General features: G+C 34.4%; 1 protein-coding gene across 5 annotated transcripts in view; it reads right to left on the reverse strand.

The window, feature by feature from the left end:
* LOC129945467 (uncharacterized) overlaps positions 1 to 18,299 on the reverse strand; it is an 89,901-nt gene that overhangs the window by 55,705 nt on the left and 15,897 nt on the right. Inside the window, exon 1 of one of the 5 annotated variants that reach the window (XM_056055244.1) lies at positions 15,200 to 15,361. The exons of the other annotated variants lie outside the window; for them this stretch is intronic. The gene's annotated coding sequence lies outside the window, so the exon portion shown is untranslated. Of the gene's footprint in view, positions 1 to 15,199; positions 15,362 to 18,299 lie in introns of those variants that run through there. 5 annotated transcript variants of the gene reach the window in all.

Below are 18,299 nucleotides of genomic sequence, written 5' to 3' on the forward strand. Positions count from 1 at the left end.
AGTCTCTATGAAAAAGTTTTTCCTCGAAATAAACTCAAAGAAAACCATCACAGCACATGTTTTGGCTTATGGAGTTTTATTTAAATGAAAGTAGCAAAGGTGTTGGCAATTTTATTTCGATTGGTGGTGAGTATTTTGATAGTGAAATAAAAACAAAACGAGAAATTATTTGCACAATTTTAAGCTAAAAATAGGATGTTGAAGATTTCGTTGTATTAACTTGTAGAATATGTATTTTTGCTATTACCTGAGTGGGTTCTTTCTCTAGGCACTGTACAACCTAATAAAAGGGAATATGGTCAAGAATTTTGCCCTCAGGAATTTTCTGACATGCTTTAGCTTCTAGCTTTTTCCTTTTAAAAAAATAAAAAAAAAGTTCATATGGATTCATAAAGTAATTTCCGGTTTAAGTCAAAAGAATTTTCTATAAAACTTCTTGTTAACGTTGTTTTTTTTAAGGGGTAGAACTTTAAGTTTGCTAGACTATCTACATTATTTTAACTAGCGGCGATATCGTCAGCTAAATAGTGATTTATTAACTTTTAATTGCAAGTTATTGTAATCGATGATTTTGACATTTTTCGACATTTCAAGGTCCCTAGAGTCTTAATCAAAGATTTTTAGAGAGATGTCTTAGTGTGCATGTGCACGTGCTTCCGTATACGTCCGCAGGTTTAGGTTCCATCGTATTAAATAATAAATTGGACGGCGCAACAGTCCATTGATAACTAGGGCCTAGTGATTTCCAACTCACAACCATTACTATGTGCGAGTACTGTTTTCAGGAATGGACGGGACCTACAGTTTTAAGCCGAATCTGAACGGCCAATTTGAGAAAGCTCTTTTCATAACAAGAATTATTCTTGGAGAGTTTGTCAATTCCTCGCAAGAGGCAATACCCGTGAAAAAACTTTTGATGGCATAGGCAGGGATCGAACCCAAGACCTCTGGCATGACATTCCTAAGCACTAACCACCATGCCACGGGTACGGATACCATCGCCTATCTCAAAAAACAGTAAAGTATGGGAAACCCGCATGAACTCACGTTATGGACCCGTAAATAGGGACCGGAAGCATCTCAGGTTCTGACTTTAAAAATTGTGATGTTTTTTTTCACGAGTCTGAGGTTTAAGAGTTTTTTCATCCAAATGAAACCGGTGGCCTTAGTCTGTCCGTCATACACTACACTGAAAAGAAATGAATGGTGGATTAAAGAAGGGGCTAAATTCTCTTCGTACTCCAGCCTCCAAGACAGAAGAAAGCATTGCTTTGCATTACAGGGCAAGCTATTCCGTGGTGCCCTTAGAACAAGGCAGTCACGAAATAATTTTTTGGAGAGAAGCTCCCTGTCCCAAGCACCAATCTAGAGAAACGGGTGAACTAAGGTTGTCCGTCATACACTTGGAAGAAGTGGACAGTGAAACACGGCGAGGAGCAAAAAGATTGTTTGGGAGCCAAAATTTGCGGGACAGAGCTATCCTCCCGATGTTTACGATTGGGAGTTCTTTTCCTTAATGTCCAAAAGATTGGAGATTTGTTTGTATTATGTATTACAATTGTCTTAAATTAAACTTATAATTAAATATAAAATATAATGATAAAATATTTTGTTTGCACTTAGAAGGCCCTACTCTATACATTGAGTGTTTTTAGAAATTAAAGAATAAACTAAAATACTACAGTTACAGTTGTTTTATAAAAAAAAATCGATGAAAAATTAATAAATCCTCGGGGTTATAGGGGAGAAGTGTATAGCGCTTCGAAAAATGACCTTAAGTAATATTCTGTTAAACGTTAAAGTCAAGACCTTTATGCTCTGTTATTTCACAGAGTGAACGCATTTTGTAAAAACCGTGCAAAAATATTTTAACAATAAACTGGTGTTGCAGTAGAATTCTAAAAATATAAGAAACTCTCAAAAAATCTATAAATATTAATCAATCATTAATCAACCTTTAACAATAAATCCAAGAAATTAAACAAATTTTGAACTTTAAATTGACATCAAAATAAAAATTCATCCAACGAGTATTTAATAGCAGAACAAAATTTAATAAAAAAATAAAAAAACAAGTGGACAGCAATAAAGACAGAATGATATATTTATTGTTCCTAAAAAAGAAGTTCAATAAACAATTTATTACTTCGTTTATTCCAGAGAGAATTTGTGTATATGCGATGCTCAACAGGAGTCCAGTCGAGTATGAAATTGAAAGGTCTATTACATTATTTCTATAGACTATATACGTTTTTAGATTGGGGTGGTTCTTTAAGAACATATATTTTAACTATATCTCAAGAACTTTCTTAAAATATCTCTATGAAGTCTTTATTGCAAATAGTGAGTGTGATTTAAAGATAAATGCAATAAACTTTTGGTCATATGTTGATTGTTAAAGGAAATTTGACGGATTGTCTTTAAGTATGAATTATAAAGAGTAAACTGGTCTCAGAATGTATCCAACATCTTTGAGTTTTTTTTTAAATACGAGTCCTATTTTTATTAACCACTTACAAATATTGTTCAGAAAAGTTTTATCGAATGCTGATATCCCTTCTTCATTTAAAGTCTGTAGTATTTCCAATATATTAAATAGGCCGCTGAAAATTACAGAGGTATTTCATTTATGAATGTCATAGCCAAAATATTCTGCGGTATCCTTGTAGAGAGACTGGAAACAACTGTTGATCAAAAAGATATCCTATCTCATACTCAAGCTGGCTTTAGAAAACACTGTTCTACGATTGATCAGATTTTTTTACACTTTCATCAATTGTTCAAGCGTTTCAAGCCAGGAACAAAAAAGTTTATTCGTTCTTCGTCCACTTTAAAGCAGCCTTAGTCAACAGAAATGCACTTTTTTTATAAAATCTCACAAATTGGTCTATCTACCAAATGTATACAAATATTCAAAGGATTGTACACGGACACAAATGCAGCTGTTTGGGATGGCAGATTCTTCTCTGAGTGGTTTCAAACAAGTATTGGTGTGAAAAAAGCCTGATGTTTACGAGTTCAGTCATAGGAATTCAATGCATGCTATCACAATGAAGCTTCGGCCACACGTTTCATTTGACATTCGTAAGGAAGTGACGTAATGTGACCCCAAACGGAAGCTCTAGTTCAAATATGCTGAACATTTGCTTTATCTGACAGCCTTACAGCTTTTAAAAAAGTCAACAAACAAAATACATGTAAGCTACTTCCGCGATTTAATTTTTTCGATTTCAAAACTTATATTTTTCTTTATTTTGAGAAAAAATAACAGCTGCTAATGACAGAAGTGCTAGTTCGAAATGTCATATTAGAGGTGTCATTCAAAGCAACCTCAAAGCAGGCCCAACGTAACGCAGACGAAGCCGAAGCTAAAGCGTTTCAGCCATAAGGATCGCTAATTTGAGATCAAATACTTTTTTATTGTTTATTGTTATTATCTCTTACAATTAATGATGAATCGGTTATAAAGATACTGTAAGAGATGGGGGCTTACCATTAACACTGATGAAAATTCAAAAATGATGGTGTTCTCAAGATCCTCACAAGCTCAAAACCTAAGGAGATATAGTTATGACGGCAATGTTTTGGAAACATCGAAAGAGATCAAATATTTTTGTTCAAGGCAGAATTTAATTCTAGATTTCAATAACCACCTTACTAGGAAAGCCATTAGTTCGCAAAGTTTACTAAATCTTTTTTTTATTATTTTTTTTTATAATAAGCGCACACTCAAAGGGATAACTACCCTTATTATGTAGACACAGTGTGACCACTAGGAAAAGGAGAGAGGGGTTGAAAGGAGGTGCCGGTGCACATTGGTTTTGAATTCCTGAATATTGCAATAGCTGGGAAAGACAGAGTGTGGCAAGGCATTCCACATTCGCATAGTACGGCTAAAGAACGAATCTCTGTACTTGAAAGTACGACCGAACTTGGGCTGGAGGGTATATTGATGAGCATTCCTAGAAGCGCGAGTATTACGGTTGAACTGTTTAAGGGGAGGAATGCAGCTGGCTATTTCTCTAGAGCATAAACCATTAAAATAACGGTAAAAGGGAATGAGACAGGAAACTTAACGACGATGTTCGAGCGACGTAAATGGTCCTATTGTGGTATTATCACCAATCAATCTAAGTGCTCTACGTTCAGTACTGTCCAAGAAGCTTAAGTAAGTTGCAGGAGCACCAGCCCAGAAATGGGAGTTATACTCAAGCTTTGGACGTATATAAGTCTTGTAAATAACAGCCAGATCAGAGGGGGAGAAAAACTTCTTGCATCGCCTTAGAAAATATAAACATCTTGCGGCATTTTTGGCGACATCGCGTATGTGATCGTTCCACAAAAGGTTGTTCATGATACACATACCGAGAATATCGAGATGTTCAGTTTCCTCGATTCAAGTGCCATTTATGGATAATGGCAAGGGGTGTATACTTCGCTTTAACGAGCTTATCATATTTTGTCGTTGCAGTTCCACATCTGAAGAAGAGGGGTGTGAATCTGAAAATGAATATGAAAAGCTAAGAGTACTATCGTCAGCGAAACAATGTATTAGATTAGATGTTGCAGACAGGAGATCATTAATAAAAATGAGAAAGAGTGTTGGAGATAGAATTACTAATCCAATAAAGGAGGGATTCAGGAAAACCGAAAGCACGCATTTTCGATAAGAGAGCCTGATGCCAAACCCTATCAAATGCTTTTGAAATATCAAGTGCAATAATCTTACTTTCTCCAAAACTATGTAAAGATTTGTTCCACTGTTCGGTGAGATGAACCAGTTTACCTATTGCTACGAAAGCCGTATTGTCGGTCATTAAGAAGCTTTCGATCTTCGAGATATTTCTTGAGCTGATAATTAGTCAGCGTTTCCATGACCTTGGAAAGGAGGGACGTAAGTGCAATCGGTCGGTATTTAGAGGGTGAGGAAGATTCGCCTTTCTTGGGATAGGCTGGACAAATGCAGTATTCCATCCGCTCGGAACGAGACCTGAGGAGTAGGACAGATGAAAAAGCTTACGCAGTGGTTTTGCCAGCGATGAAGAACACCTCTTCAGAACAATAGCGGGAATACCATCCGGACCAGCAGATTTATGTATGTTAAGATATTTTAGGACTCTCGCTACAGTACGAGTGCGAAAAAAGATTTGCCCCAAAGAATCATTAACTCGCAGCGTTGAATTGGCGGCGAACTGCCTAGCAAAGATATTTGCTTTCTCTAAAGAGCTTACAAATGGAGTGTCATTCACAACGAGCGTAGGAACCGAGGAAGAGGAAGAATTCCTCATATTTTTTACAAATGACCAAACATTTTTACTGCCTTTGGGACATTGCAGTATTTTTTGCCGTAATTTTTGGTTATGTAAAAATTTGGTCCGTCGAATATGAGCGTTGCAGGCCTTCCTGGCTTGCTTGAACTTATTCCGGTTTTCCTCAGTTGGATTGGCTTTAAAACAACGGAAATTTACCTTCTTGACCCTAATAACCTCTTTACAGCTCGCATGAAACCATGCGTTTTCCTTAGGTCTGATGCTTTTAACCCTATTCGGGATAAAAGTTCTCATTCCCAGGAGAATCAAACTTGTGATCATATCAGCGCTGGCGTCAACGTCATCGAGGAAGCATAGTGACCAGTTAAAGATCCTAAAATAATTATTGAGGCCGTCCCAGTTGGCTTTCTCGTATTGCCAAACGGTTCTCTTAGGAGCTCTTTCTTTAACTAGAGAGTTTTTTCACACGAGAAATTTGCTGATATGACACAATGGTCAGGTGAGCCTGGAGGAGATAGAACTCTAATAGTGTACTTACCAGGTTCAGAATTAAGAAACAAGTCAAGAGTTTTTTAATAAATATGATATAAAATCATGAAAAAAAAAATTATTTTTAAAATCATGATATGAGAATAAAAATAAAAATAAACCAGCATAGGTGTTCTTATATGCGTTTCGCCCCGATGTAATGGTTGGGCTCATCAGAAGATGACCATTATACCTTGCCTTGACGGATATATAAGAACATCTATGCTGGTTTATTTTTATTTTTATTCTCATTTCATGATTTTAAAAATACAAATTTTCATTTTATTAAAAATAATTGGTGTTCAGGAACAAACAATTCCACTGTTAACAGTCAAACATTTCATCTTCAAAAGTCAAGAGTGTTTTCTGCTCGACCTATTACGTCCGATATTCGAGTGGGCTCGTTGACCAGCTTAGTTAGGTGGTTTAACTCAGCAAAGATATCAGCACACACTCCTTCTGGTGTTGACTGGCCCGAATGTTGAAGCCATGCATAATTGTGTACATTGAAATCGCCCGTAACAACGATTTCAGTGCGAGGATATGACGAAACAATTCTTTGGATGGAATCAGACAAAGCATCACATTCACGAGAAGGTGACACTCTGTCTAGATTGGGGCTTCGATAAAGGAAGCAATGGTGAATGATTTGCTTATTCAGGGAAAATTTAAACCACATAAAATTGAAAAAAAAATTGGCGCAGAGACCATATTGTGGCAAAAACTGAACCATGCTGGGAAAAGAACAATGGCACCAAGTTATACAATTGAATAAAGAATTCAGTAGGATCAGAATCCTCACCCACTTGGGTTTCACTTAGTGCCAATACAGCTGGCCTGTTTAAAGCAGTATGGGAGTACACAGAAAGAAAATTCGATCTAAGCCCACTAATATTACAATAATCTACCCTGAAATTTCCAGCCATTGCAAATAAAAGAATACTAAAGACCAAAACAGACGAAGGCTATAAGAAAAATATTACTGAGTTGACCAAAAGAATTCTATTCGATACACGCCACTACTAGTATTAAGCCTTAGTGACAAGAATCGAATCCGGTCCTGTTAATTCAAAACAGTAAAATTTTTGTTGTCAACAATCTGTTATCAACGATGACGTAGTCTGTGTATCAATTGCATTAGTTATTAAACATAATGCAATCATGGACAAATGTTTTCTCAAACAAAGGAATAATTCTTTCAACAAAAGATAAAATATTTGATTCGGTATTAAAGTCAACTCTGTGCTCTGTTTCTCAGGTTTGGGAAATAGATGAGCATGAGGCAATTGTAAACTTCCATAGGAATTTCTTAAAAAAAACTCTTCAATTTACCCCAAACCTGGAAACTAGACTACCAAAGATGTTTACAAATACACTTAAGTCACAAGCTGACTTTATGCGTAAAATCTGCAGCAATTTTCAAGAATCAAGTATTACAAAAAAATATGGCCTTATACGAGTTGAGGAACAAGGACTGGTGGTATGCAAAGTGCCAATCTATTGGTGAATCTTGTGGAGAGACATTACAAGTCGACTTGAAAAACTTTAAAAAATTTAAGAAACAATTTTAACGGATCATACAAAAAAATGGGGACTCTACTCGAAAAGCATTTATTGCAAGAGCTCGTGAGTTTGGCAGCAGACTTTTATATAGCCAGCTCAATTTTAACCTTAACAAGAGAAACTACTTTCATGATTCACTAAGCTATAGAGAAATATCTATGATCTTCGAAGTAAGATAGGAGTTCCTTGGCTTAAATCAATTTTTCAAGAGTGCCTTTCTCATCAAATTCTAACTTGTCAAATAGCTCTTCAAAGCTCTGAGGAATTTGGGTTTTATTAATTTAAAAATCTCTGCAGCTGATATATAATAGAAAATATCTTAAATTTTGAGGACTGTCTAAGTCGCTGTGCTTTTAAAAGTTGGCAAAAGTTGAATTTAATGACTGGATTATTTTTTTAAATTTACCATACTAAGTGACAGGTATTACAGTATTGTTTTTTATGATAGTCGCTCAAGTAATTTTTTATTTAACTCTGGTGTTCCACAGGGAATTCATCATGACCCACTATTATTAATTTTAAATTTTACAGTGTTCAATGACATTAACATACGCTGATAACGTACAAATATTTCGGACAGTAAAATCACTAGCTGACTGTAAACTCCTTTAAACCGACCTAAGAATAGTGAAAATCTAATCGTTTTGTTTAAACATTTACAAGTGTAAAACGATGAGTTTTACACGTAAACATAACTTTATGGACTTCTAGTTTTTATCTAAGGAGTTTCAATGACTTTACTTGAGAGAAATTGAAAGAAGAAGATGGTTTTCTAAAATCGTTCATTTTTTAAGTATAAACTTAGAGTTTTTCGAAAACGATACTATTTTAAAAACTACTGGGAGACGTTGTATTTCTTAAAGAACCACCCTAATATGACGTTTACAGTCTACACATGTTTTATGGTTGGTTGTATATTTAAACATGATTAATTTGATAGAAAGATATAAACAGTGGTATTTTATTAACTTTTTTATTTTGCTGTAAAATATAAAAATACAAAAAATTGTTTTAAACTGTTCCAAGTTCCGTTCATATAAAACCTCTTTAGTATCACTTTACTTCCAATACTTAGTCGGTTAAACGTAAACAAATAAAAAGGATTTGTAGATTGAGAACGAGATGAAATTTAAATTATAAACTTCTCACTAATATCGCTATCCAAGGCGGTCAAGTTGACGTCTAAATTCACTATTTGCTAATAGATGGTGATAATACCATGCGTTTGACGTCCATATCAAAATGAATCGTTGCACATCCCAACTTTTTTATAGCAATGGACAGGTTTAAGCAACATAAGGGACTTAGAGGTTAGGCAAGTATCTAGTATGTTACGGCCCAGCTGCCAAAAATTTGTATCCAATTTTTATTTGAAAGTTGACTGAAAAGTTATCCAAGAACAATCACCCAAGACTGCTTATGTCAAAATATCAGCTGATCATATGCTTTTTTTTATTCAACCTAAAGCTGAACTTTATAATTCTGTGATTTATTTATTTACTGGAGAATGTTATTTAAAGTTTAATATTAGAGAGTTTTAGACTTGTTACCCGTTTAAAGAGGTTTTTTCTTGTAGATAACAATGTTTTGGTACTTTTTGGAAGTAAGAAATAGTCAAGCAAAGTTCCAAATTTGAAAATAATGACATCCAACAAATTTTGTAGTTGGATTGGTCTTACATTGCGTTTAAAGAATGCAAGTTAATTTCAAATGAAGTCACTTATGTCGTCATGAACCTTCCTCATGAAATAACGCCAAATAAAAGAGATAGTTTGACTTTTTTCTTTTCTCTAAGACTAAGAAGACTCTCGTCAAAAATTTTACAAAGCTAATTATTGCAGGCATTAAACTGAGAGCTGCTATCCTCAAATCCGCGTATTCTCTAGACCTGGCCTAACCCAAAGGTCATTTTTCAATCTGACTTCTGGCAATATGATTTAAGCAAAATTTCCAGCATATGACGGCTAATGAGGAAGCCCAATTTTCGATAAATTTATCCAATATTTGTGGCCGTATGTTAGCAAGAGCGCGGTGAATATTGTTTTCCAAGAATTACCCTAGAAGTGCTGAGGTCTTTCGAAATGCAAACAAAAGTGAACTCCATGAGCTGTATAAAGAGGTTGGTATTGTTTGAGCTAACGTTCTAGGTAAAAAAATCTTTGATTCGAAGCCCTTTGATTCGAGACAAGGACAACCGAACTTCCGATTTACAGGCAATTTCGGATGGCAGAACGCTTGGTCTGGATTCCTGGAACGTATAGTATATAGAAGCCCACTGCTTCTGAGGCAGAGACCCTTCATGAATCGAAGAGCCTGATAAAGTTATAAATTAATGGAAAAATATATTTATACAAATCTTTAAACTAAATAACTCTTTTTTGGTTTTTGCTTTGGAAACATATGACAAATATTACATTCGTGAAAAGTTTCGAAATTGATGTTTTAAGCAAACATTACTACACTGGTATAAAGACGTCGTAAAAAGTTGATCCGTCGATTAAGTACGTTTGTCTGTCCTCGCCAATAGTGCTTTCACCATTAGGTCCATTGAGTTCATATGTTGGTCAAAAATCAAAAATTCGAATTTTATTTTTATAGAATTGTCTCTATACTTGTTTTAAACTTTTAATTGGTTACATGAAGTCTCACAGATGTTCAAATGGTAGACATGTGCATTCAATAGGGCACAGGTTTTTCTCAAAACCCACCTCTGTCTATCAACTCATACTCTCACATCCCCGCGGTGAACATCAGGTCCCTAGTACCTCAACTGGAAATTGGGTTCCAACCCCAGTGGTTGTTGGGGGCAGCAAACGAGAGAGGGGGAGAGGTGTTTCCATTAAGGCACCTCTCCTTATCCAGGCGGCAGCGGACGAATTCTCGAGATGGAATCAACGGTGGCGTCTACAGTTCTAGTAAGGTTGAACTACTTAGTCAACACCTTATAGGGCTTTTTCGACATATTCGGAGCCCAGGCCCGTAAGGAGCGGTTTATCCGGCTCACCTTCCTTGGAGTTATACTAAGGATCTGGCCCTCCAGATTGGGGGCTGTGCCGTCGGGGTGACTTCCTGGCCACGTAAAAAATACCTTTAGTTGCGAAGCACCAACAAGCCTCGGATACGGACGGATTCACTGTTGACAACCCACGCAAACGAAATAAGGATAACGAACTTCGGATCTGTACGTGGAATGTTAGGTCCCTTAACAGACCACGTGCAGCCGAACAATTAGCGGAAGCCCTAAGCTGCTGCAAGGCAAATATGACAATGGAGAATGCACGCTGCTCTATCAAGGTCGGAAAAGATCTCACCGATGCATTTGATGTCAAAAAAGGTTTTAGACAAGGCGATGCACTGTCATGCGACTTCTTCAACATCGTTCTGGAAAGAACTCAAGTTTAGTGGCCAATGAGGGCAAGACCAAGTATATGCTGTCATCAAAAAAGTACACTGAACAACGACGTCTTGGACAAAAGGACTCTGTCTACCTAGGCACCGCTATTGATGCAGACAACGACACCAGCGCTGAAATCAAACGAAGAATAACTCTTGCAAATCGCTGCTTCTTTGGACTTAGAAGGCAATTGAGAAGTAAAGTCCTCTCTCGAGCATGTAAAATCACCATCTATAAGACACTCATCATCCCAGTTCTCATTTATGGCGTTGAGGCCTGGACCCTGTCAAAGAAAGATGAGAGCGTCTTAGGATGCTTCGAGAGAAAAATTCTTCGGTTGATTTTTGGTCCCGTACGCATAGATGGAGAATGGAGAAGAAGATATAACGACGAACTGTACGGGCTGTACAGCAACACTGACCTAGTTAGCAGAATTAAAGTCCAACGGCCTAGATCATGTAGAGCGGATGGACATCAACGCTACAGCCCGGAAGGTCTTCAAATCCAATCCTGAGGGACGGCGCAGAAGACGAAGACCGCGACTCAGCTGGCGCACTCAGGTGGGAGAGGACCTCAACCAACTTGGCGTGCGAAACTGAAGACAGCTAGCTAGGGACCAAGCTGGCTGGAGACGCTTGTTGGTTGAGGCCCAGGTCCGTCCCGGACTGTAGCGCCACCTTAAGTCAGTAAGTAGGAGTGTCACAGGCGTTACGATTTTGCCAGCAGCCGCGACCCAGCGTCTTAGTAGCTTTTATTTTTTTAGTGCTAAAACAATCACCAAAGAAGACAGAAGCAGTACCGGTTTTTTAACACTTAAGAAATTCGATTTAGGAAATCGAACGATCCTTATAGACTTAAGGATACATGCTGGCTTAGAGCAATCTGATAGTGAGTGTGAAATTGACGAGAACTTGGTTTCTGGTCGTAAACTTTTACATCTTCGTGAAAGTGATGGTAATAAGAGAAGTTAGATCCCTTAATAAGATGTTTGTACCGATAGTACTGACGAAGATTGAATTGTTATTACGGGAAAAATCGTTTTAAATGATCAAAGATACCTCCATAATATAATAAGTCGTGTTTGTGCCGCGAAATTTATAGCCGAGCATATTAAAGACCCCGTCAGCATTTGGCATAAATTATTTGATCAAGAAATGCTTCTACAAATTTTGACGTGTCCTAAGAGTCATCGTGAACCTGAGCTTAGATACGCGAATATGACTCAGCTGAAGGCTTTTCCGGGACTTCTATTGTTTTCAAAAGAATAAAGCTGCGATACTTGCGTCCTCAATACATAACGATAACATAGTTGGTGAGATAACTAGCCTGACATTTAGTCCAGTCAATGAACAAAACAAATTGCCTTCACCTCAAAAAATTAAACAGTATTTTTTCATTTCATTTCAAGATAAATCCGAAAAACCAAAAAAACGTATGTTTACCTTCACTGCGGATTCTTGGGGCTTTTATTTGGGTCATCACCAGACATCCCTTAGCAAGTTGGCCAAATGGCCAAGTTTCAAAACTGTTGGATTTTGTTTGAGGAGAAATCCTTTATTAACTGGACTAATTATTCTTTTTTGCAACGCAACGAAAGGAGGCGTTTATGAATAAAGTGTTTGGAAAAATTAAATGGAAACAAAAATATGTAGGTCCTAAAATATAGATCCAGTTTCCAACAAGAATATTTGGTTGCAGGAGCAAGTTTATAGGACTCAATGGATTAAAAGGTTATCAAATGTTAGTGAGAATAAAAGTTTTGAACAGTTCAAAGGTTAAAGGATTAACATGTTTATTAAAATATTTTTGACACGGTTGTTCAAAAAATATAAAATTTTATATTGTTTATATTTAATATTAAAGAATTTCTTCCTTTTTTCAGATAAATATATGTTTTTTTTTTAAAGAAATGTTCCTTCATTCATATTTTTTCATATAAAAATGTTGAATCCTAGGAACCAGAGAGCCCGTTATAATATAAATGGAAATAATAATCCCTACACATATTTTTATCACAGAATTTGGTCATGGTATTATTATATTTTTGTATGTTTATTATCATTTTGCTTTGACTATAAACAGAAAGGATAACACTGAGTTCAGTATTTATCACCAAGAGAGAAAGAAAGCGTAAAAAAATAAGCAAGGAAATTTTGGTGCCAATAAACTTGAATGAAAGGGCTATGGAGCGGCTTGCTTGGTGGAAAGGTGGCAATCAACATTAGCCGATGTCCTCGTTTCGGTTGAACGATGAGGTTGACATCATCATTAAGGAATAAGCTATAAATATAGGAATGGCAGTGGTAAACATTTTGTAATAAGAAAGTATGTTATACATAATTAATAGATGGTCATTAAAGGACACACCACAAGACGGTTGATATGTATGTCCTTATGTATGTTTCTCTTGAAGACCGGTTACATTATAATGACTGATATGAATCAGAACATTCTTAATTTGCAGTTAGTCTGAGTTTAAGTTCAAGTTCAACTTCATGTTCAAGTTTAATTTCAAGTTCACGTTTAAGTTCACGTTCAATTTCAAGTTCAAGTTCAACTTCATGTTCAAGTTTAATTTCAAGTTCACGTTTAAGTTCACGTTCAATTTCAAGTTCAAGTTCAAGTAAGTTTAAGTTTAAGTTTAAGTTTAAGTTTAAGTTTAAGTTTAAGTTTAAGTTTAAGTTTAAGTTTAAGTTTAAGTTTAAGTTTAAGTTTAAGTTTAAGTTTAAGTTTAAGTTTAAGTTTAAGTTTAAGTTTAAGTTTAAGTTTAAGTTTAAGTTTAAGTTTAAGTTTAAGTTTAAGTTTAAGTTTAAGTTTAAGTTTAAGTTTAAGTTTAAGTTTAAGTTTAAGTTTAAGTTTAAGTTTAAGTTTAAGTTTAAGTTTAAGTTTAAGTTTAAGTTTAAGTTTAAGTTTAAGTTTAAGTTTAAGTTTAAGTTTAAGTTTAAGTTTAAGTTTAAGTTTAAGTTTAAGTTTAAGTTTAAGTTTAAGTTTAAGTTTAAGTTTAAGTTTAAGTTTAAGTTTAAGTTTAAGTTTAAGTTTAAGTTTAAGTTTAAGTTTAAGTTTAAGTTTAAGTTTAAGTTTAAGTTTAAGTTTAAGTTTAAGTTTAAGTTTAAGTTTAAGTTTAAGTTTAAGTTTAAGTTTAAGTTTAAGTTTAAGTTTAAGTTTAAGTTTAAGTTTAAGTTTAAGTTTAAGTTTAAGTTTAAGTTTAAGTTTAAGTTTAAGTTTAAGTTTAAGTTTAAGTTTAAGTTGAATGTGTCCGTAATTCAAAGTCACTTAAGACTACGGACATACCCAGATTGAAAAGTTTGTATTTTTCGAGTAGGCATTTTTAGTAAATGTTAAACTCCATCGATCGGTTGGATATCGAGATGTGTCCTGGTGAAACTATATCTCTACTATGTCTATATCATCCAACTGGGATTGCACGAAGATTATGATCATCGACCAATAGCGAACGGCGTTGAAAGTGATGGCCTGGTCAGCTTAATTTTTGAAGAATTACGGACCGATCACGCCTCCAGCCCAAAATCCAAACCAAACAGTAACTTTATTTGCATGCATTGACACCTCGGAAATTTTTTGTGGATTGGTGTAATCCTTAATCCGCCAATTCTGTTTATTCACATACCCAATCATTCAAAAATAGGCTAAAGATGATAAAGATGATTTTTCGATTTAAATTGGTATCAACTTCCAACTGCTGTGTTGGATTTTTCTTGTGAGCGATGTGAAATTTTGTTCCGTGGATTCTGCGGCGATGTTAGCGTTTCGTTGACGTTTGGATATTTGCTGATTATTCATTAAGTCAGTGGATACGCAAGTATCGTTGTCATGATGATTTTTCTTTAGTGACTGATTAAAAGAAGACATTTTGACAGAAAGTAAAAGAAACAAAATGGCCACCATGAACTGTCAGATTTAAATCTTCCCTATTGATAACCCTTTAATAAGGTACCTGTTACCATTATGTCAAGTAGTTTGAATGGTTATTGTATAGGGTTTGACAGTTGAGAATGCCACATTATATTGACATTTCTACAGAGTGAAGTTTGACAAATTTATTATAGATCAACAATTGTAAAAAATTCTTTGAAAACAAAAATCCATTCGTGAAGTTCACATAGCACTTCTTACCAAAAATTGTGTTAAGTAATGAAGCTCTTTAAAAAAACCCCTATTTAATGCACATTATATTAACTTACATTCATATAGTTTAGCACTTGAAATTTACACATCACATCAAACATCGGCAGTGAGATTATTTTTGTATACGGTTTTATCTTTCACAATGTTTTGATTTTGATTAAAATTATAGCTACTTCCCCTATTTGTATATTTTATGCCATACATTTATTATTTACAACAAATGAAAAGATAAATTTTACATCACTTGAATTTTATTTACATAACCATGGTTTGAGATTTCACGTATCTAATAACCTACCTATGATGTTTAAGTTATTTTTGTTATAATGATTGGACAACACTCTCGAAACTAAATTAGTTAATTTATCATTTTAACTGATTTTTACTATTTCCAATACGAGTATTTTGAATTTCGAAATTATTTGTTCAGAGGGTTGTTGCACTTTGACGGAGGAATAAACGTTCAACTTTGATGATTTGATTTGAACTGTTAGCTGTTAACTGTTGGTAAATTTCGAACTTCCGTGGAATGAATGACAGTGATTCAAATTTTAGATTGAAAGAAAAGTCAATAATAAAATAATACGTGTCTTTTTTGTGTTTGTTCCTTAATTTGTAGAGTTGTTAGAAATGTGTGAAAAATTATGCCTTTAAGATTCAATTAGCGAGAAATTTTAAGCTGAGTCATTTCATAAAAAGAACCAATGTACTACAACAAATTATGTTGTAGTACATTGGTTCTCGTTTTCTCGTTAAATAAAGCGTGCACAAGGTACAAAAGGAGCATTTACTATTTCTTTAGTTTGTTATAATTGTTAACATAATATTTCAGAAAGGTATTTATCAGAGTATTTACTTAACTCTTCGTTTTTCATGGCTTTGAAGTTTAGACAAATGATTCGAGTTTAACATTAAGTGTCACGGGTGTGTGTTTTTTTTATGTAGAACTCTAAGCTGGCAACATTATTTTATCTTGCAACCATTTTGTCAGATATTCAACTTTAGTTTGGTTTGTGACAATTCAACATAAAAACTGCCCACTGACTGACGTATACAAATTTTGCAAATTTTTAAAATTTGTTCACAATTTTTTTCAGCGATGAAAATCACTTGCGGTTGAATGGATACGTCAATAAATAGAACTGACATGTTAAAAGCGATGATAATCTTCAAGTGGATTTACGTTTCATGTACAAATACTGACAGGTTTGCTGTCCAAATTTCTTTAAAAACGATGCTGTCCAGAACGTTACAATTCGTTTATTTATCAATTGATCAAACTTGATGTGCACTAGCTTTAACAAGAAGCCGAATGGCACGGCGGAGGGACACAACATGTCACACAGTTCATGCCATAATTTATTTATTGAAGAAGAATTTTCGAAGAAATTTCGATGACACTGAGGCATAGTTAAGGTTCTATGCCATTAATGTTCCAGATTTTCTCATCCTTTAGCTCTTGAATTATTGCATATACTTTCGATTTGATCGCCCATTTTCCTAATAAGCCTGAATAACTTTAACGCATTGCTCGATTGTGTATCTTCCCATGATTCAAACTATCTTAGTCCGAAGTTGAGAAATGTCAAATGAAATACAAATCAAAACTTTACGTTTAGGTGTGGTTTACATTTACCATCGGCCATAAAAATGTATCTTATCAAGTATCTTTCAACAAGTATTGCAACAACAATTTGTGATCCTAGTTTTTATCTAGGTCAATTTCAGAAACCTAAAAAATAGTTTTCATTAAAACAGGTAGAAGGCTATTTTGTGCTTCAAATGGTAAGGTAGTGTGAACTTGTGTTAAAATAAAAAATGGCAAAATATTGGTGCAAAGGTAACAAATCCGCAAATTCTCGGATTTAGTCCTCAGACCACTGAAATAGCTTCATTTTAAAAGTGCCATGGAAGCGTTTAAGAACAACGAAATCCTTACCAACCGATACTCAAATTCTGACATGGTTTAAAACTGTAAGAGTGTATAAGCTTTTAAATACCAATTAAAATAAAATTTAAAAGTGTATACTTAACTAAATACAGTTTAAAAAAATAACATTGCATTCATTTCTTTTCTTTGGTTTTGTATCATTAGAAATAGACAAAAGTCTAACACAATGCTTCTTAAACAACACAACAGACAATTTTGCGTACTATATCTTAAAATATACAGGAAAAAGTTCTTTTAATTTTAAAACACGAAATATTGTGTACTATTTATAACATTAAATGGGGCGAATTTCCATTACCGCAGCACGAATTTAATTCTGATTTTTATTTTACAGTTAGGTAGGGGTCTCAATAGAACATGTTTTAAATATTAGGGCGAGGAAACAAGTTAAAGTCATAAAAAAAATATTTTCTTTTCGGACTTAACCCTACTATTTTTGGTTTGCATTTTTTGAGCCTAAAACAAGTTATTTTTAGTGGATAGCACGGCGTACTAACAGCTAAGTAAGGGGGGCATGCTGCCCCTCTGCAACCACCTGCTTGGGGTCACTACAGGATTTGGGGTGGGTGCGAGTTTGGGTACATGCAAAATACTTTTTCATTTAAGCACTAAAATAAAAGAAATTACCAAGAAAAAAAAACAAGTATGGCAAAACTGAACAAAAAACAGGGAAGAAATGTCAAAATCAACCATTTTTGTGTGTTTTGTATGCAAAAAAGTGAACTTTAAAAATTAATTAAAAATAGAAATAAATGTTTCCTCGCTCTAAAATTGCTATAGTTATTATTTATTTGCACATATCTATCGAATAAAAAAACCGCGAGTCGAAATTCGTTCTGTGGTAATGGAAAGTTGAGCCCATTAAATTAACTCGGCCGTATCGCCATTTGAATATATTCTTTTTATGTTTTCCTTAAATATTTAACTACTACTGATTCCATTTAATGAAAAATATTGGTAAATATATTCAACCAATCAATAAAACGCTAATACAACTAACCCAAATTTAATTATTGAATTTAATAAATTGTGCTCGCACCCTTAATTTTCTGATTTTTCGAACGCATTTGTGATACAACAATCTGAGGTGAATTCTGAAATTTCGGATAATTTCATGGTAATTATGCTTAATAAATGAATTAATTATAATAAAATGATGTTAAACATGTCTTTTTTTAAACAAAACTGAACATTGGTTCGCTATCAACATAATGGCAAAACAATTTAAGCTTAAAGCTGATGTTTTCATCGAAAAAAAGTAAAAATACAAATCTGAACAACACGAAATTTAAAAATAATTCACCTCTCTATTTTGTTGTTGCTTTGCAGAACCTGGACAAAATGGCAAAATTACAAATGCAACAACGTAAGCAAGCAGTGTTTGAGTATTGAAATTGAGTGTTTTTTCCCCAACTTTTTTGAAATTTTGCCAATTTTTGGGATTTCA

This window comes from Eupeodes corollae, chromosome 2, assembly GCF_945859685.1.
Source record: "Eupeodes corollae chromosome 2, idEupCoro1.1, whole genome shotgun sequence".
Lineage (NCBI taxonomy): Eukaryota > Metazoa > Arthropoda > Insecta > Diptera > Syrphidae > Eupeodes > Eupeodes corollae.